Raw genomic sequence first — 21,540 nt, 5'->3', positions numbered from 1 at the left:
GAAGAGTCACCAAATACCCTGAATGGTAATATAGGTACAGCTTATGACTCCTCTTCTCTCCTCTATGGGGTCTAAACTGACAGTAGGAAATGGTAACTTCACACCAGCTTGAGCTTTTTAATTAATTCTCTGTAGATGCCAAAAAGCCAGAGAGATACTTGTGCTAATAACCACTCATAACAGCTGAGGTGGTTCTGATCTCTACTGCTAACACAGAAAGAAATAGCTATGTTACTTTTAACTAGTTCAGTGTGCTATTCAGCCCTTTGTTCAGCTGGGTTCCAAAAAAAAAAAAAAAAGAATAATTAAGAAATAAAAGTTAGTTGTTACTACAAGTTTAATTAAAGTTCTGAGCTAATTTCACAGTGCGACTTTGGGTCCTAATAACAACAGATCTAGAGTCTAATTACTGTCATACCAGGTGGCCTGCTTTACATCTAATTGCCTCCCCTGAGCCTGACATATGCCTGGAAAGCCAACTCTGTTTCCAGTAGAATATGATTTTATTACAGATAGGAAAAGGACAGAAATAAAGACTGCTTGCAGCTCACCTAGCTCTTGTGCCTTGATTGTGCTCTGAAGCTTCCTACTGGAATTTTGAATGACAAAATATATTGACATCTTTTCAAACTCAGGCTTTCCAAACTTTCACACAAGTTTTATGGGAAGAGGATAGATAGTTCAAAAATAGATAATGATGAGCAGTGTTTAGATTAAGACAGTAAGAAGAGGGAGGATAGGTGTTTTTAAATTTAATGGTGGTTCAAAAATACCTGCTCATATTTGTTACCGGGGACAAAACTCAAATATTCTTGTCTGAAAGCATAAAAGGAAGGTTTTTAGCAATACATAAATTAGGTTCAGCCTCTTCAGTGCTAGTTTCTTCTGTTAAACAAGCAGCATGGAGCTGTCTCCTGCTTGAACACGTGGAAAGCTTTAATGCACACGTCCATATGGGGTTGAAGGGTTATTCTGCAAAAGAATCTGGACCTGTAGCAAAGGGTGTTAAAGAAGAGAAGAAAGCTTTAGCACTGATCAATAGTACTTGGAAGCACAAGGATATGTAAGAGCTGAAGGCAACCACTTATTTTCCCCACGGTGAAAAGAGGATGTTTGGCTTGTATAAAGAACATTAATTTAGTTTCTGAGAGTGTCAGAAATGATGCAGACCGGGGCTGGACACAAAACACAGTTGTATCAAAAGACAGTTACTTCAAAAGAAAAAAATGCAGTGTTTTAAAGGGCCTTGGATCAAGTCCAAGAGTCCACTGAGCCAGTGGGCTTGTAATGTAAGATTTTACAATAAATAATTAATTATTAGACCTCAAATAAGTATATTGTGTTAACTTAAAAAAACTCAGTACTTCCCTGGCATCTATTAATAGTTTTGCTGTGGGCAAATCAGGGATATTCCTTTTTTCTTGTCTTTCTTTGGTAGTGCTATTAGATGGACTTCATTACCTACTCAGGATTCTGCTCAAGGCAAATGCAATTGTGAAAAATTTTTGGCTGGGAATACAGTGAATTTAAGCAGCAAGCTTGATATTAATTTTCAGAGAGTCAAAAGATTTCTAATGGTGTACTTTGAAAGAGGGTTTAAAAAAAATACTGAAAGAAGTCAATTGTAATCTTACAGCTGCCACTAAAATGTGACCATTTAAACTTTTTTTACATTATGGCTAACTAGTAAACAATTATTCCTCAAGATGCAGAGTCTGAGGGCAGACCATGTTTATACCACTTGAAAATCAATGGCAATATACTGAGTTCCTGTTAGGCTATCTGAACACAAAAGTCTTTGTAATAAACTTCTCTTCTTCCCAACCACATCCTTTCAGATCAGACACATGCTTTAAAACTGTTTCTTTTTTAGCTTGGAGGAAGAAAACAGCACACATGCTAAAAATGTGGTGGGGAAAATAGCTGAATAATTACACAAAGAAAAGTTGCTCTTGGCACTTTCCGAAGCTTATTAGTGCATTATACAGATGAGGGAAAAAAACCCCAGCATTGCATAGGAAGGTATGTGTGCATAGACTGTGCTCATATGGAGGTGGGAAAGACTGGATTCACTGAAAGAAACCCAGTTTGGATCATGTTGTCTCAGAGGACCACTCTGTGAGAGCACTGCCTCCTGGAGCTGGGAGCCAGGATATCTCACCACCCCAGCCTGGGACAGCCCCAGGCCCCACATCAAGGACCTCCCTGAGACAAGGCTGAGGCTGGGTCGGGACTGGAAAAGGCTGACCCCCACCTGGCTACACCCACCCCCCTTTCAGGCAATTGTAGAGAGCAATAAGGTCATCCCTGAGACTCCATTTCTTCCCATTAAACACACCTATCCCTCAGCTATTCCTCATAGGACTTGTGCTCCAGACCTCTCACCAACTCCATTGCCCTTCTCTGGACTCTCTCCAGCACCTCAAGGTCTTTCTTTCAGTGAAGGGCCCAGAACTGGACACAACACTCAAGATGCTGCCTCATGAGTACAGGGGAACAATCGTTTACCTCATACTGCTGGCCACACTATTTTGGATATTAGCCAGAATGCCATCGGCCTTCCAGGCCACCTGGACACACTGGTGGCTCATGTTCTGGCTATTGACCAGGTTCTTTTCTGCTGGGATACATTCCCTATTTATGCTAAATTATTTAAGTGGCCTATTCCAGGAAATAGGTTATTTCTTTTTTAAATTTTGCTATGGCCTTGTAGATCAACAACCCGTAAAACAATCTTAAAAAAGGGTTAATTAACATGAAGTCTAAGGAGAGGATCTTAAGGCAAAATAGGTGGGGAGGATGACCAAACATTTTATCCTGGTATTAGTACAAAGAGAACAAATTTAGAAAATGCTTGTGGCTCTCTGTGCTGTCATGGTGAGCCTCTGGCTTTTAGGTCAGCTTGCATGACAAAATAGTGCATTTTCAGCCTTGAAGTCAGTTGCTGCAAAAAAAGCTCTTTTTGGTCCTAGAGGTGAAATCACCTCTTCCTGTCAGCTTCTTGCCTTGGAGTTGGTTTTGAAAAGCAGAACTTTCAGAGTGCTGAAAAACTAGAAAAAACCCCAAGCCTTAGAAGCTGAATTAGTGTCACCACAGACAGACTGCCTGGAATATGATCGTAGCTGATGTCAGTGGCTAAATGTGTAGGGCTGGCTGCTCAGGCAGGGAGTACAGCACAGGATGCTGGATACCAGAAATATGTGTCCTCATTCCAGCTCTGGATTTTCTGGGAGCTGTTAAGCAGGACACTTGGCAGCCTTCTGGTTTGCATTTTTCATGCTGCTTGACTGGTTAATGATCATACTCTTGTTTGAACAAGTAATGTATTCCTTTATTGCCACTGCCTGTCATTATAGATGATTCACTGAATCATTTTGTGACGGCTTTTCCTTTGATTCATCACATTTTGATTCCTTTATCTGATTACAAACTAATTAAAATAAACAGATATTCTTGCTTGTGTCTGTGCAATAACCCTGAATTCATAAATTGTATTGTATCAGTAATGATCCTTCTTAGTAATAAGTAGCTGACTGGGCTGAAATGCTGAAAGAAATCATAATGCAAACAGACATGCAAGTTAATATACTTATTAGCAGGCAATGATTGCAAATGTTTTTTTCCTTGAAATGAGACAGGTCCCTGATTAGGAATATAGGAAGCTGGACACTTCCTTTTAGATAGGAAATTTCAGTTTAACACTGCTATAAATAACTATCTAAAGACACCCTTGGGTAGGACAAAAAAAAGAAATATTATTTTTAATGTTTTATTTTTATAGGAGTTTTTTTCCTTGTTCGTAAAATGCAGCCCCTAGGGCATATGTGGTAACTAGAGAAGGTTAGAGAGGAGCCTGGGCCAGGTTTTGGATTGTCTACACAGATATTTCAATGCTTTACTTTAGCATTACATGAGAAACCACTTGTCTACATCAAGAGCCATAATCTGAGGCTGAATACAAAAGAAGGACGATAAGGATTAGAAATAGTCCCTCATGGAAACTGAACAGTAAAAATAAACAAAAAACCCCAAAGAGGGAAATAGTGCTCTTTCCTTGGAGCAACTTTGGAAGGCAGCAGTGGCAGTCAATCACTAACTTGTGGGCAGTATTTCCAGGCTATATTACTGTGAAAGCTTCCCCAGGACCTTCCAGGTGTCATCAGGCACCAGTGGAGAGCCAACAATTCTTTTAACCTTATGCATGTCTTTTTTAATAGAAACCATGCCATTGTTGTATTACCAGATCTGTCTTGCTGTATAATACATCACAGACTAACTGGAAATAAAATTGCTGGCAAATGCAATATTAAATAAAGGTGGTCTGTGAAGCCAGACACTGTGATACTGGTGTAAAGGGTCTGATCCTGTACCAGATACACACATTTTTAAATGTACCAGTAGCACTTGAGGGCTTTGCATCATACAAAAAACCCAACAGTTTTATAACATTTCAGACCTATATGTCCCCAGCATAAAAACTATGCTTATTATTTCTTGGACGATTATTCCAAGAGATGTCTAAATTTACTATCTTTGACATTTGGGTCACATTCTTCATTTTGACTTTTTTTTGCTGAGTGTGCATTGCAAGAACATTCCATGTTCTACATTTTTTTATATTCTTTGTACATCATTCTCTTACTGTCATCAGCAATGCTGAATAGGTCAAGAATAGAGCTAGAAAAATTTGTGGTGAGTGGACATTGTAGTCTGTACCATGGACTTGTGTGCCTTTGAAAAGACCTTTGAGGTATAGGGGAGTACTAATGCCTTTAGGGTTATTGCAAAAGCTTGCATTGGTTACCTGATCCTTTTTTCCTGGTAATATTTTTATATCATGCCATACCTCAAGCACCACACCTATAAAAATCCCTACATATATCTGCTTCATTTGACATGAATTTAAGAAAACAGTTTTTAAATGAAGTTAGCATTTAGTTCTAATGTTAATGAAGATTTATCTGTGATGCACAGATTGAATGCTTTCTTCCAGTATGAATTTAGCAGGTGTGTGTGAACATACCTTCTTGAAATCAATGTACTTATCCAGATCTAAGCTAGTGTGGGGCTATCCATCTCTTCTGCTATCTGCCAGCAATTTTTGAGGACTGCATATTTTAACAGATGTATTTTCAAAGGTGTGAAGATTTTAAGACAGACATGTTTAGTACAGCTCACTTTTGAATACATGAGCAAATAAAGGAACATGTCATGTAAGGAGACAGTTTACTATTTTTATAGAAATGTAGACACTGTAGAGTTTTACAGGAGAAGGCTGTCACCAGAATATAGGTACTTCCCTGATTCTGATTGGTCAGACAGAAACAATTCCCAAAGTCTTTTCAATTGATGTCATGAAGAAATTGCAGTGAAATTGAAAATAAATGACAGCAAAGGTGTTCATGACACTCTCACAGATAAAGATTTCTTTGAATGGCACACTTAACCTCCAAACCCTTGGCCCTCAAGAGGCTGTTGGGGAATCATGTCACTTCAGTGGCTTTGCAATGTATCAAATTTGCTATCATTGCTGGACGCCAAAAGCTTAAAATGAAAAGAGAATTTTTCTGCTGAAGATTGCATGCAAATACTTAATGAGCATACTTTGGAAGTGCATGCTGAGTTAATATCCTGTCTATGTAGTAAAATTGTGATACCTATAAATTGTCTAAGGCAGGGCAGAAAAATAAGGTTATCCCTAACTCCCTATTACCAAATCTAACTTGTGTATTTAAAAAACTCCAGCATGTTTTGTATTGCCTTGAAAGCACAGGATGTGAAAATGGAGTTCTTATCACATTGTTGCCCCTGGCATTTGCTTTGCACACAAACTGAACCAAAAAAAAAAACAAACCCAAGAAGCAAAAAACCCAAAACAAAAAATCCAGAGTGTGTAAACTGCAGAAGTCTTGTCTTTTGAACAATGAGATCCACAGGTAGGTAGAGGAGAGGCAGCAGGAATGTGCAGCTCCAGCTTCTAGCTCTGTCCTCTGTCACTGATATTTGGTATCATGGTAAAAGTGATTTCACCACTCTTAACTCTGTTGTATGACCCAGACATGGCCAAGAAAATATGCAAATATGCTAGATTTTTTCTAAAGCCATGTATTTAATCCTTTTCTTCAATTTCTCACCAGTGAAATAGAATATTACACACAGAACAAAGCATGCTTCAGAGGTTCTGTTGAATGACAAATTCAGCAGCTCTGCTAATATGAACTGTGATATTATCTGAGTTTTCATAATATGCCTCAAATGTTACATTCTAATGAAATGTAATTAGAATTGTCACTGAATTAGGGTAACATGATGTCTATAAGATAATGTAAACTATGTTACCAAAATATAAATTTACAGGGAAAGTTGGAGAGGAACTGTTCTTAACATCAAGGTCCTGATTTTTCACTGCCTGCACTTCATGATGTAACTAGCTTTAATTGCACACATCCTCATCCTTCTGAATCCTCCGGAAATACTGGCAGAAATCCATGCCTCAGTCAATACTGAAACAATACTGATGGCTTTTGTCACCTCTCATTAAAGCTGCAGACTTACCGTTGCCATCAAAACTACATGGGAAACTTTTTTTTCCCCCTTCTTAAAATATCTGTTTTGTTGTCCTGGTCAGCCATTAAATGAATCAGCAACCTCTGCAGATGTTAGAATTGATTCATGCTTCTATATAAATGCTTTTTCACCATTCTGGTTGCTGTGGTGGGAACTGAAATTAAGAAAGAATTGCAGTTGAACCTTTTGATATCCCTTTATGTGTTCAGGACTGAGTGAGTCCTGAACACATTAGCATTAATGTGGCACAACTTTTTCACCTTTACCAGCATTAGGAATCCAACTGATGCCCATGGAATCAATGGACAGAGGATCATCATCATCTTCAGCAGTAGCTGTATCAGTGTCTTTGAGTCCATTCAGCATAGAAAGGAAAACAAGAATATATTTTTAGCTTTTTGTGGTACAAGCATGTTAGAGGTTTTATGCCAAAATCTGGCTTCCTTTGGGGTAAATGTTGGATTTAGCAATTTTAAAATTATCACCATTTTTATGTCATCAGTGTGCTTTAACTTTTTTCTTAACTTCCTACTCCTGGTAGCCAACACCAATTCTACTATGCAAGCTGGGACAAGGGGACGCTGGATAATTTTGAAGGTAGGGTCAGTCAAAGATAAAATATAAACTCAAACTTCACAGTTTTGATGATTGGCAAATCACAATTTTATTTCTCCCGCAAGAGTAGTAACCTTAGTCCTGTTCAAACATAAACCATTATGTTTGGTCTACCAAGAAGCTTTTGTTTGTGCCTAGCATCCTTTGTCACTTCCTGAACACAAAAACAACTGGGATGACTTTCACTGCTGGGAGGGGAGGAAATTCTTCAGTCCAGTATATAGAATGTGGAATGCTATAGTAGCAAATGTAGAGATAGCCACCACATTTACAATTGAGAAGATAAGGCTCAATTTATTTATTGGCATTAGTGTGGCTGGCAAAGCATTCTTAAAAAGGTTGAAAACTCCTTTGTCCTTAAAATAAGGGGCAGAAAGGCCAATGTATTTTATAGCTGCTGTAGATTTATTCCATGTCAGGTGCACAATTTTCTTTCCTGTAATTGCAAGTAGTAGCAAATGATGACTGTAACATGTTCTGAAGTACATAGACAAGAATAAATCCGAGTAGACAAAAACTCACCAGGAGTTCTTTAATGTTTGTAGAAAATATGAAGGGTAATTTTTACTGAGATGAAAGTAAGCATGTGAAAAAAATGTCTCTGGTAAAACAGCATTCCTGTCTGCTGTGCCTGAGAGCTGCTTCCACGTGGAAGGGGGAGGAAGAAAATGTCACCTATTATATAATTAGAAAAACAGTTGCGAAACAATGGTGATGATGGCATTTCCCTAAGGAATTTTTTCTTGCCTTAAAAGACTTCTAGAAAGTAAATTTCAGTGAGACACAATAAGTCAAATTAAGATAAAATGCAATTTCTCCTTTTTCTGGATCTGCAATTTAGTGATAACTTCAAGGCTGGCTGGATGGGGAAGGGCTGTGAAAACAACAAACGATTGTCCTCTCAACTTTACAAGTTTTTATTCTTCAGCCTAGGGCTTGCAAGTCTGGCTCTTCAGTAGAAACTGGCTATGAATGCCTCCATCTGTTACAATATTCTCTTTAGTTATCAATAATTAGAAACAGTCTGATGATGAGCTAGGAGTTCTTGCATGGCACTGAGTGTGTCTTGGGAATGGGTAGAGGACATTAAAAGATGAAAAATGAGTAATGGGGAGGAAAACTGTATTGTTGGTGATAGCATGTTCCTTCTTTGCTCTTGTTGACCTTGCACCACTGAAGCAAAGGACATTCCTGTAACCTCTCTGGTGGCCCCAAGAACTGCTCCTGAAGAGGTGACCAGGAACTATTCTGCTGGGAAAACAATCAGAAGCCATACCAGGCTTTATAAATCTGATTTCTAGACCAATTCAAAATACTGTTGCCTTTGATTACCAGTAGTCTGGCCTGAATATGTGAGACATCCTGGCTGAGGTTTTCCTAAGCCATCTATTTTTACTTTCTTTGGTGTTTATTCTATTTATGATGAATTGCTAGGATTTCTCTGGCCAGTAAAGAAAGGATAGGTGTTTTACTGTACTTTCTCTTCCTCAATCTTTTTGCCCCTGCTCTTCATTATTTATCTTTCATCTTGGACACACTGGAAGTGTGTTTTTCCTGGAAGTTCAGAGGGTGTGAAAGAGCAAGATGTGTATGGGACAGATAAGGTGTCCTAAGCTAGTCAGGAAACTCTTACACCATTGCTAGTACCCCTGGTCCCCGCAGGACATATGGTTACAGCAAATCTCCTTGGTGATTAATTGAAAAACATCTTCCCTCCATATGAAATGAAATGGACATCAATGATTGCTTTCTGAGATGTCCCACTCTAGACCTTCAGGAGCATCTGTCAATATGAGGGTGCTCAGTCTCTCTCATCTGTTGGCACCTCACTCTATCTGCTCATGTTTCATTCTGGGGCAGCTAGAGTGGAGCATCTGTGTGATATGGGCAGCATTCATTGAGCACCTGCTTTTTTTTCACGAGATTTTCCTTTTGCTGATAGATTGATTAGAAATGTTATCTTTTTCATGGGTATTTGACAGCTCAATGGTTACTTTGAGCAGTTTCCAGATGGCAGAAAGCATCTTGTTTGCTGCACAGAGCCACTGCTGTAGCCACATGAGGTATTGATTGAGGATGTCAGAAGCAGCCCCTCTGAAGAGCTTTAATGATGCCAAATACAAAGGTAATTCCAGCTTATCCTTAGGATTGACAGCTTGCACATGACACCAGCCAAACATCACTGGACCAGCAGGAGAATAGACTTCTAGATTGCTCCTAGATGTGTTTTCCTTTGGGGTTTCCTATCTAGACTTCAGATCTGTTAAACTATAAGAAGGATGTGGCTATTGTGGGAAGTGGTAGCACTCCAGTTTGGAATACATTTTCTCTCTTTTTCATGGCCACAGGTATTGCACAGCTTTCAAGAGAATTGTCACTCCTTTTCACCCGATTTTTATCAGTGTCTTTAACAAAATAAGTATGTGCTAGTAGCTTCTAATGGGTCCCAGAGGAAGCTTTATAGGAGGAACTTTAACCTAGAAAAAGGTAAAATCCAGGGCAAATATTTAGTCATCGCATGCACTAGGATTGTTTGACTATTCTGCCTAGTGAAGAGGACATACGTGGGAGCCTTTTACTACATCTCTATGTATTATATGTAAATTTGAGCTTTGGTTTTAAACAGATATATAGGAATTATCTTTCTTTATCACTACAAAAATGTTATATTCTGCTCAGCTTTGCTCACTGTTTTTCTTATGACCATCCTTCCCTGCCTCCCTTTCTCTCCTTCCTAATTCTCCCTTCTTTGCAAAGATATATTCCTGACAGGTCTGGTTGCTTTTGAGCCTGGAAAAGGTTCTTCAAACTCTTCCTAATGCAGGTGGTTTGGCACCGTTTATTGGAAGCAAAATCACATATAGCATTTGGTCACCAGCTATTAGACTCTACGTGTGATACTACTTGTGACACACCAGAGTCTGAGATGACTCACTTGATACAGTAAGCTTTAAAAGGAGTAAAAATGAATGATTGCACAAATATTTTGTTGCATTCTATAATATTACTTCAGTGCAAGATGGAAATATTCATGCTTAATGATTGTAGAAGTATCACTCTTCCAATATTGGTAGAGACAGAGATAGAGAAGGATGAACATTCAATAGGAAAAAAATTGACTGTTACCCACATCCTCCCTGTTTAGAAGCACCTTAGAAAAAAAAGTTGATTATTTTTCAGTTTACCTTTTCTTTAATGTAACAGACTTCCATTTGAGGTTTAATTGGGACTATTCTAGCATGCAACAAAAAGTTAGTGGAAGATAAAAGGGCATAGCAAGAAAAAATATTCAAAGTGAATAATTTAAGATCACATCCATAATTAATGGCATTTGGAAAGCTTCCTCTAGTGCTCTAATTATATCTCAAAATGTGCTAATTAGAACAGTTTGGTACAAAACAGTGTATGCAGGTGTTGAACAGCTTTTTTCTGTTCTTTTTTTTTCAGAAATGTAGCAGTAACTGGTTCTCCTGGCATTAGCACTCACATTTAATAAATGTTTCACCATTTAACATATATTTGACAGCTGAAGAGTGTGCACACAACTATTACCTTGTTAGAATAGATTTGATCAAGAATGCAGAACAAAATCAGATGTGTTTAGCAACTTAGGCTTGTAGTAAACAGCGAAGCATCCTATAATGTCCTTTGGGGCTATAACAAGCAAAGACTTGAAGCTGAAAGAAAAAGAATTGCCTTGAAAGGACAAAGTATCTACATTCATCTGGTTGAAATGAATGTTATCTAAAAGCAGTTCTGATACTTCAGAAAAGCTAATTATTTGCTTACTGCTTGCACTGTATTTAAGTGGTGTCTTTTGGCTGAGAAGGATGTTGCTGCTCAGTTCTTCATTCATCTTGGAAATCAATGACAACTGACATCACAGGTCCCTCTCTCTAACCCCTCTGCAAAATTAATCAATATAGTCCAGAAAGAAATGAGCTGTGCATTATTTTGGGCTTGTATTACTGCTCTGCCAGAATGAAACAGGGAAACCTGAGGAGATGCTTAATGCCCAATTTACTCAAAACGATCCTGACAGCTCTGCATTATTGAAACAGTAGCTGGCTCTTTGGGGCTGTAGTGTCCAACAAGTAGGTGTGACAACACTGTCAAATAAATAAGTCTGAAGAGCACAGATTTTATTTGAAATGAATGTATCATGACTCTGCAGGATTTGTTTTATGCAATTATTCTAATAAAACATTTTATTTTATTGAGGTTCTACAAAATTTCACAGAATGAAACAAATAGTCCCATAACCATGTATTATTAATAACTCATTTCCTTTAAAGTTGAGAGCAGAGCTATTCTATTACGTGTTGCAGATTCATTTTAAGACACTTTATTGGAGAGCCTGCAGTCGGAAATATTAATCTTGTGAAATTGAACACATGGGTTTAAACCTAGGATACATCACATTTTTCAAGAGACTCAGCAGTACCTAGCTCCATTTTTCCCAAGCAATCTGTAGACTTACTGCTGTGTATGAATTAGCTCCATTTCTATGCTGTGTTGTCCTTGCTCCTACCTATTAGCATTCAAGCCTTTTCTGTCTTCTGCAGCTAGATGAATTATTCCCTGAGAACAATTCATTTGACAGTGAAATTTGCCCTTTTTGCATTTGTTATTTCTCCATGAACACATCACAATTTGCATTAATTAGTTTATTATTTGAAATTGTTTGATGAATAGTTTGTTTCAACCCATTTCACTCATGTAGCTAATATTAATTTGAGTGTTTCATCCCAGTAATTTACTATTCAAACTCTGTCCTATTATATCATATGGTGATTGTTCCTGATCCTGCTCTGGATGACATAACTGGAGTCAATCAAAAGCAGAAATATGGTTCATGAAAACTTTTCAAAGAAAAGTTTAGCTCTATTCTTCTATTATTTCCCACAGTTATTACTATTTCTGAATAAATAGTATTCAGAAAATAATATAGAGGGTTAATGAATAAACCCGCTACATTTTTATTTTTGTATTTTTCTTTTTCACAGTTTCAAAACTGAAGAAAAAGATTTAAAGCCCTAAAGTATCTTTTAATTATTTTTTTTTATAATTTCATGTTCAGGAGATTGAGTAAAATAAATTGGGGGTTTATTTTCTTCAATAATAAAACATTTTTTCAGTGGAAGACAATTTTTCCTGAAACCATACTCTTTGCAATATAAAATTTTTGACTAGTCCAAGTTATGGGTTTTCTAAACAGCTTCTGCATTGCCGTGAGGTATGATTCACCAATTAAAAAACATACTTTGCCATTTTAAGTAAAATTCTAATGTTATTCAAATGTTCTCCCACTTCCTCTTTTGTCTGAGAAGAAAAAATACCATTAGGAAAACTGGAAATATGTGCAGAAGAATGTAAAATAAAGTTTCATCATCTCCAAGAGCTACCATGGATGCTTGCTTTCTTCTCTGTTGGGAGTTACGGTCTCTTGATCCAAACTTCAAGTAAACTTTGGAGTAGGATCACCTTGTTTCTGCTAAAATAGATATCATACCTCTGTACAGATCCATTCTGAAAAACAGCACCTCAGGATGCACAGAAAGATATGGTGTTCATCTATACTCACAAATATGTACTACTCCAAAAGAAGCAGAATGCTGTAATAATATATTTGAGATTAGAGTAATAATGAAATCCCCCACATTTTAATGTTATTCATAGAGTGTTAAAAGCCAGAAGTTGAGTACTTTCTTTTGAAAAAAAACAAATCTCCCTTAGACATGCATTATTTATTTAAACAAATATTGAAAAAAATGAGAATATTCTAGTATATAAGTACATGTAATCTAATTCTAATCACTTCAACAGTTCAGCAGATTTGCCAAAGAAACCATGGAGTGTGTACTGGTGGCAAAATCAAGGAAAGGCACCGATGGGAGGGCAGAAGGAAATGGCAGTATAATTCATGCCATCAGCATCCTTTTACAGAAGATAGATTCTGTCAAGCAGAGAGTGCAGTTTTTGAGGTCCTGGATGTGTTCAGTGAATGTTTCTCTGTGATACAATGTCCCTAAGGCGTTTTTGAGATAGGTAATATACTGACACAGTGTTCTGTGAGAAAATTACTGCTAAACAAAATGAAGAGAGCCCACAGAAGCAGGGTAGGGACTAAGTGAGAATAAATTTGAGTCACGGCCCTAAAAATTTGTTTCTGGGCAGGTGCTGACATTGTTTACTCTTGACTAGGACTAATCTGGAAGGACTGCACTTGTAAATACCACATTTGTATTTCTGATGACACAGAATTACTAAATGAATAATAATGATAAATTGCATATGGGGAACAGAGGCTGCTCTGGATGGTTTGCAGAAGTAAACAAGTACATATGTCACATACACAAATGTGTCTGTCCTTATCCTACAGGGCTGTATTGCCAGGTACGCAGAAATTGTGCCAGTCTTGGGAAGCTGGAGCTTCCTCCTCAGAATTATTAACTGAAGAGCACCAGAGCAGCAAAACAACACCAGAGCAGGGAACATGAGTGGGCAGTCTGATGCAGCTAAGGCTCAATACATCTTCTGAAGAGCTGATTGAGAAGTATCATATATGAACAAGGAAGTTCTACTTTTTTGGTTGTCATGGCATGAAGAAGGACTAGCATGTTTCTAGCTGTTTCAATTGCTTAAGTGAGAGTTATAACTGCTCTTATGAGTCATGAGCCTCTGGCACTAATGATACTCTCTTGTTTTGAGTTCTAATAGTCATCCTTCAAAAGAAGTTATGAAGGATTGAAAAGGATTGAGAAAAGAATAATAGAAAAACACATTATTCTAGGGAAAAAGCAAGAAAATTTTATCTGTTTAGTGCATCAAAGAGAAAATTAAGAGGTGATCGTGGGAAGAGATGGCTTATTGTGGGTGGTACTTCTGTCAGAAAGATGAATCCATGATATTCAGGATCTGGAAGCTAGACTTAGGTAAATTAAAAGAGAGCAATTAATCAGTGGAACAACTTTCTTCCAGTTATGATGGGTTATCTCACTGGCAACTTCTAAATCAAGCCTCAATGTCTTTGTAAAAGATATCTAAATGCCCAGAATAAAAGTCCCAAAAAGTCATTTACGTCAGATTTTTGGCCCACTGTGTAAAGGAGGAGAGGAAAAAGACCTCCATCCTTAAAATATGTTCATGGGACTTTCACTTGTAGTTGATATGTGCTATTGGTATTGAAGTCTTCAAATAATTTTGACAAATGTGTAAAAAATGCACTACTGCCTGTGTTACTGCAGGGAATTTGAATGGAATCTCAGTAAATTATAGATGTGATCATGACCCTAAATGCTTAACATGGAGATCTGTTGGCAAAGCACTTACACATCAAATCTTTCTGGAGCATCAACAAGTTGAAGAACCTGAGTGATGACAGCCACCATCTAAACAGTTTTACCAGTGAATGTAATATTTTCTGAGAACTGTGGACCTCATGGAAGTCTTTTCTTGTCAGCAGTGAGGCAGGCAGCCTTGCTTTGCTGAAGGAATTCTGCCTTTATGGTAAATATTTCTGTGCTGAAATGCCACAGTGGGACATTGTTTGCATGGATAAGTTACTTCTGATAGCAGTAATGGCTCAATGCTGCATGCTGCTTTGTCATAAACCTCTTTAGCTAATGTATTTTTCTCTTGGGGTGGGGTTCAGCATCTTAACATCTTTCTGAGATTGTGTGCATTGAAAATGGTGGTAGAAAGCACGAAGTCCAACATCCAAGCACCAGTGTATTTAGGGGTGACTGAAAAATACCCGGGAACATTCCCTGAGATCTCTCTTTTGTAATTCAGAGTAGAAATCTGCCCATATTTAGGAAAAAAGAGAATGGGTGAGTCTATCTGTGTCAGCAGGCATTGGAACAGCTTGCTTCATCTCCATTTCTCATACCTGTCAGAACCAGCAAAAAAGGAGACAAGGGATGTTCCCAGCTACCGTGGCTTTCTGGAGCATCACTGTATGTGAGCTATCTAAGTAAGCACACTGAGGTAGTATGAAATCTGGGCAGGAAATCACCTTGGTTTGGCCATTAATCTCTGGCATTGCTTTAGCTTTTGTGAATGTAGAAATGGGCTGGAAACAAGCAGCAGAATAAATGAGGTTAGGTGATAATGTGCAACTCCTTCTCACAGCAGAAAAAGCCAGAACTAATTTTAACCAATTTCTGCCTTGACTGTGGTGTCTACAGCTATCACACTCTTCCTTTTTCATTGTTCCTTTAATTAAAAGAAACCTCCCTGCCTCTCTGGGGTACATCCCTGAGGAGAAATTGGTTTAGGATGAGAAGCATGCTTTGCTCTTTCATCCTTTTCAAAACCCAGAATTTATTTTTTTTCTGTTTGTCAATCAGCATGAAAAGGCTTTTTTAGCTCTTACTGCACCGGAAACAAATATGAAAAAAAAAGACAGAAAGCTTCAGGCAGTTTAAATCTGGGGGAATGCAATGCTGATGTAAAGCTGCAGCAGATGTACAGCTTAATTAGATGTTAATGAATAGACAGATGTGTGTAAGTGAGCAGCTCTGAGGGTGTGGAAGGAAGCAGAAATATGGGGCAGTAAACACTTTGATGTCGCCTGGGTAAAGGTGCATTTCAAAATCGCTCTGCTTGCTGCTGTTTCTTGTATCCAGGCTGGATTTTCCTATCACTGTGTGGCAGCAAATCATTTTGCTTCTTGCTGGTACGGTGAGGGAAACTGAAACATGAGCTTTCCTTCCCACAGCCCTGCTTTGGATTGCTTCAGTTCTCCCACTCCTGGGGAGAGTTTGCAAACCTGAGGTAGCAGAGAGCTGTGTGGGAAAATTTTTGGCAAATCTTTGTGTCAGAATTGTGAAGAAATTTAAGGGGCTAGCTGGAGAAAGCAGAAGGTCCTCTGGACTTGGAAGGAACAGGTGAAAAGCAAAAGCAGAAATAAGCAGAGTACAAAACAAGATGCAGAGACAGGAAGACCAGAAAATTATTTCAGGTAGTGAGATCACAAATCCCCTAGAACCATACAGATAAGTTAGTTTACATAGGGGCTAATCAAAACCACCATAAATACATAAGGCAAATCCACCAGTGCAATAGGGTTAGGGAGATGTGGACAAAAGAAAACCAAAAACTATCAGTTAAAAACAACAAAGAAACAAATAACATGGTGATAAAAGGGTTGGTAGGTTTAAACACTTGCTATGCTTCCTTTTGAGAGGAATACTTATATTATTCAATATATATAAATCTCCTTGGATGCATTTTTTGAGGGTAGTTTAATTAAGGGCATTTTCATTGTTTCTTCTCAACGCAGCATTACAAATCTTATTTATAGATTAGAAGGAACTGTAGGCTCTGCAGCATTCCCAGCTAAAGGTCTTTTCTTTCCTGGAGTTCACATGGCTGATGAAGGTCTGATTTATGGTACAACTCCAGCCCCCCATGTAAACCATGTAACCTCCCAAACCAAGGTAGTGAGAGCAGTCCCAGAGGGGAGGTTAGCAGAGCAGAGGGAAATGTGGAGGAGGAGGCAAAGCCTTTCTTCAGAAAGAATTGACCCTCTGCTTTGGGAGGGTGTGTTCCCTCTTCTCAGAAGGGTAAAAGGAGGTGTTTTGCTCACCCTTCACAGTCTGCAGCCATGGACATTACTGCTGATGAGGGATCCAGGGGCTGAAGTCCAGTCTCACATGGGGATTGCAGCAGAGATGCTCCTCATCCTGTACTTCTAGGGATGCATGCTGATCGTGTAAGAGTATTCTTTGTTCATTGATTTCTTTGGAAATATAATCTATTTGAGTTCCAAGTATTTGGACTAATGGTCTGACTATCTTTCTGTGTGCCTGCCTGCCTTTCTATCTGCCTTTTGATCTATCCACATTTTTTTTAGTCTGTCTGCTAAAGTGGAGCTACCCTTCTTAACAGCACCTGTGTTTGAAACCACAATAACTTCAGTATGACAAAGTAGTTTTATTCCTGAAAAGAACTTTTTTTTTTTTTGTACTTTACAGTGCCTGAATGTCTCAGTGCCCTTTTTGAAACTCATTATCTCCATTGAACCTTTCTTTGACCCTTCCATTGCATTAGCACCTGCCTAGGGTACTAGTAATTCCATGCTAATTTGGAGCAGGGAGTACCTCTGCATATTCTGAGGCTAATTTTAAAGCTTTCATGGGGCAGAGGAAGATCCTGGGTCTAGTGAAAGATATTTATACCTGGTGTACATAGACCTGTCTACCTCAGCCCTGCCTGCCCAAGCTGCAGATGCTCATGTCCTACCCCTGCTGCAGGGCTGGCTCAGTGTGGAAGCTGAAGGACACTGTCAGGTGGTAAAGGGCTCTGAGGACATATGGAAGATGCTGGTTGCAGGCCTAAACTGGAACTACACATGATTTTGAGGCACACTTGTGTTTTACTGAAGTAAAAATAACGGGTTTGGATGGTATATTAAGGGGATCAGTCTCGGACATGACAAATATGTCACAGTAAATATATTGCATGCAAGAGAAGCATAGATGATGTGCTTAGCTAAAATATTTACACAGTGTTCATGTTGTACATGCTTTCATACCTAACTTTGTTCATGTACAACATCCTAAGAACTATTAATGAATCAAAAATGTTTACTAGAGCCTACATTTCTGAATTACTACATTCTTCTTTGTAAACACCACTTCTTTTTTGAAAAAAATTCTGTTTATACCTGCTACTTGGTATCCTTTTTATAGGTTTGTTAGACATATTGAAGACTGGCAGTGCATAGAAATAATCTGGCAAAAGCAAGTCCTTTGAGGAGCAGGTGAGGAAGCTGGGGTTGTTTAGCCTGCAGAAGAGAGAGAAGAGGAGTCTCTTCATCATCTTCAACTACCTGGAAGGAGGTTGGAGTCATGTGGGGATTGGCCTCTTCACCCAAGACAACCAGTGGATAGGAAAAGAGGACACAGCCTCAGGCTGTGCCAGGAGAGTTTCAGATTGGACATCAGGAATTTCTTCACAGAAATGATAGCTAAATGTTTGAACTGGCTGCCCAGGGAGGAGGTGGAGTCACTGTCCCAGCAGGTGTTTAAGGAAAGACTGGATGCAGCACATAGTGCCTTGTTCTAGTTGATAGGGTGGTGATCTGTTAAAAATTGGATTTGATCTCAAGGGTCTTTTCCAACCTAATGGATTCTTTGATTATGACTGTGTGAAGGGTAGGAATTCCAATGTATCAGTTACTGCCAAGCAAGCTGAGTCATTCATGTTTATTAATTCTGCTAATTCTGTTAGTATCACTCATTTTTCAGCAGAGTATGAAAAAAATAATAATCTAATCTGCTGTACAAAGTAGGTTATGTGTAACAAAAATACACTGTTTAAAATAAATCTTTCCCATCTTTTTCACTCCTTGGTCTTTTATCAGATGTGTAGGCAAGAAACCAAGAGATAAGCATCAAGTTAATTTATTGCTGAATCATTTTTCCTCCTCCTTTCTTCCAGACTTTGCACAGCTGATTCATGCCTAATGCTAAGGAGGTATTGTTATTGTCTTATGGGAGAAGCAGAGTGAGAACTGTGGAAGTAATGCATTTTGTCTGTAAAGGAAATAAAATCCATAACGATTTAAAGAACCTGCCAGAGAAAAAGAACAAGCTGGGATCTTTCTAGGAACCTCATATTCAGCGAGGAGCATTTGCATTCTATTTAGAAATGCAGAGGGAGCATTGACATCTAGTGTTTGTTCCAGTATTTTACTGGAGCGATTGAATAGTCCACAATTCAATTTGAAGTGAAAGTATCCCCCCCAAATGACTCTTTTTAAAGTCTTTTGGAGGCTGAAGTCAATATCTATGGGTCTTTGGAGATGCAGCAATTGATTACCTGTCCAAGTCAATGAGCATTAGAACCCAAAGAGACTCAGAAATGCACTTCACTGTTGCAAAACCTCACCTCTGATACCACTGATGCACAATGACTGGTCTATGCTGAAGTTCAGTATATAAATAAACCAGCTTGTTCTGAAACCTAATTGAAGTTTTGTAATATCCAGAAAACTCTAAGTTAACACCTTTTGCTCTAATGCTGGTATGCCTGGATGGATGCCTTGAGTGCGGTCTTGGGGCAGGATGAACATAAAATATATCAGATTTTGGAGCCACTTACTCTTTTGTCTGCTCACACTGTCATCCTTTGTCCCTTGAGCTTTTAGAATAACACCACCGTGTCCTCTCAAAGCTCCTTTCAACACGAAGACTCTTCCAGCAGTACACAAGAATCTCTTCATCCCTTCTAAAATCAAGTGAATGGAGCAATTACTTTGTGCTTCTTAGAAAGGCAGGAGCTGTTTAAGAGAGCCAAGTGTTAGTGACTGAAAAGGAGGGAGAACTGAGCTTCCAGCTGTAGCTGCATATGACAAGTAAACTGTGAGTGACAGAAACTGAGACTCAGTGGGGAAAGTAGTTGATTCAAACTTTTGGAAAATAAAAACACTTCTTTGTGGAAACTGCTAACTTCATGAGTTTAAGATCTAGGTTTTACAGCTTACCTGAAGCACATCCTTTATCAGCACTAATTTGGGGGAATTGCTGAGCTAACTGAACTGGAAGTGGGTAATTTCTTGGAAATCTGATGTCATGACTTTCATTTAATTTCCTTTTCTGCTGAGTCTCATGACTGAATTCTGATGATAAGAAAGATTTCACTGGAGTGGAACTCAATAGGTCTTTTAAATGTTAACTTTCATTCACTATCGCTTGCACCTTATGAATCTCATCTGAAAGTACTCACCATTCCCAAGAGGCATTTAACTGACAATTTTCTATTAAAATCCCATAGATAATGGAGATTCCACACTTCTGGATGACAATATTTTAGATGTCCAAACAAAATTTTCCTATTGTGTTTCCTTCTGTAATTTCATACCTGCAATGTGTGTGACCTTAGGGGCACACAACAACATGTGTCACACCTATAGAATGCCCTGTCCATAAAGCATGTGAGCTGTGCTGCTTCCCAAATCACAGAGTCCTTTATTTCAGGGGAGTATCAGGCTTTCTGCACAATACTGGCCCATAGTCAAATGCTTCATGCATATGATTGTTGAAAGCTTTGCATAAAATAGCACTTAACAATGATAAGCATATGCAAGAAACTGCTTTTGTTTCTTGAGAGATCTAGCTGAGTTATGGTTGTTTCTATAATAGAAATAATGATACAAGGAAATAGGTGTTGTAAAGGCTAATTGCAATATAAAAACAAAAAGTATTTTGTTTTAGTGAGAGAAAAACACAGGTAACTTTGTTGTGCACCAGAGTGTAAATTTGGAGATTTTCTAAAGTGTGTAGCTGAGATCCTGCCCATTTTCAAGAAAGGTAACAAGTACATTCTGGATTATAGTCTAATCAGCTGGCCTTCAGCCTCCAAAAAGCTGTTGACCATATCTTGATGAAAGCTCTTTCTGGGCACATAAAGTATCAGAGGGTAATTTGAAGAAGCCTACATGGATTTACCAGGCTCAAATTTGTGCCTTCTAGGGAGGAATGACTGATGCTGTGGATGAAGGGAGAGGAGCTTGTTGTTGCAGAAGGTGTCCTTTAGCACAGCTTTCTGCTCACTTTCCGTGGCATCCTGAGAGCCAAACTGGAGGTACACAGACTAAGAGGCGTTCTATAAGGCAGCTGACGAGATGTGATTTAAAAATGCATGAAATACATGTGGAAATGTGCATGAAATACACATAAAGTATTAAATGTGACATGTTGTCTTTCTCACAAGTGGTTACTAACATCTGTCCTTTGCTTTCTGCCTACTATGTCAGAGAAATGTTGTGAATTTAAGGACAAATAAGGGCTTTGTTTTTTTAGAAGAATCACTTGGTTATTACGACAAAAGTGAGTTAAAAAAATTTGTTGATTTTATTCCTGAAATATATGATATTCCTGTTGGATTGTTACATTTCTTGCATTGAGTGCTGTTTATTGCTTTTCTTTTCAGTTACTTTTTGATGAGGTAATCAACAAATATGTCATAAGTGGATCTACACTATGATTTGAGATATTAAATAGCACCAGCAATGCAGCTTCTGAAATCCCTTTTTTATGAAGACAAAATCATAGATAAGGAAGACTTTTTCTTTCTTTAATTAAATACATGAATTTTAAAAATGATGAAAAATAAGTGTGAGAAAGAAAACACAGCACTTCAAAAATATATTTTGAGGATTCTTTTCTTGAGTTACTGTTTCTTGTCTTTCCCAAACACTTCATGCATTAAATCTGTTGTATTCCAGAGTGAGCTCTCCTTGAATGTTTCAAGAGCTAAGCCAGCCAGTCCTTTCATGCTGATGCCTCCTTTTTTTAAAACCAAATAATAAAAAAAAAAAATCCAGATCCCTTTTTGCACATCCTGATT

At 38.2% G+C, this 21,540-nt stretch overlaps 1 long non-coding RNA gene across 2 annotated transcripts in view; it reads left to right on the top strand.

Moving 5' to 3' along the window:
• Window positions 1-21,540, top strand: part of LOC131081470 (uncharacterized) — a 29,744-nt gene that overhangs the window by 2,395 nt on the left and 5,809 nt on the right. For both annotated transcript variants that reach the window (XR_009114263.1, XR_009114262.1), the window contains exon 2: window positions 20,664-20,775. This is a non-coding gene — a long non-coding RNA (uncharacterized LOC131081470). The remainder of the gene's footprint in view (window positions 1-20,663; window positions 20,776-21,540) is intronic.

The sequence above is a fragment of the Melospiza georgiana genome, chromosome 3 (genome assembly GCF_028018845.1).
Source record: "Melospiza georgiana isolate bMelGeo1 chromosome 3, bMelGeo1.pri, whole genome shotgun sequence".
Taxonomy (NCBI): domain Eukaryota; kingdom Metazoa; phylum Chordata; class Aves; order Passeriformes; family Passerellidae; genus Melospiza; species Melospiza georgiana.
Note: the sequence above shows the minus strand (reverse complement) of the source record. Positions and strands in the feature narration are given on the sequence as shown.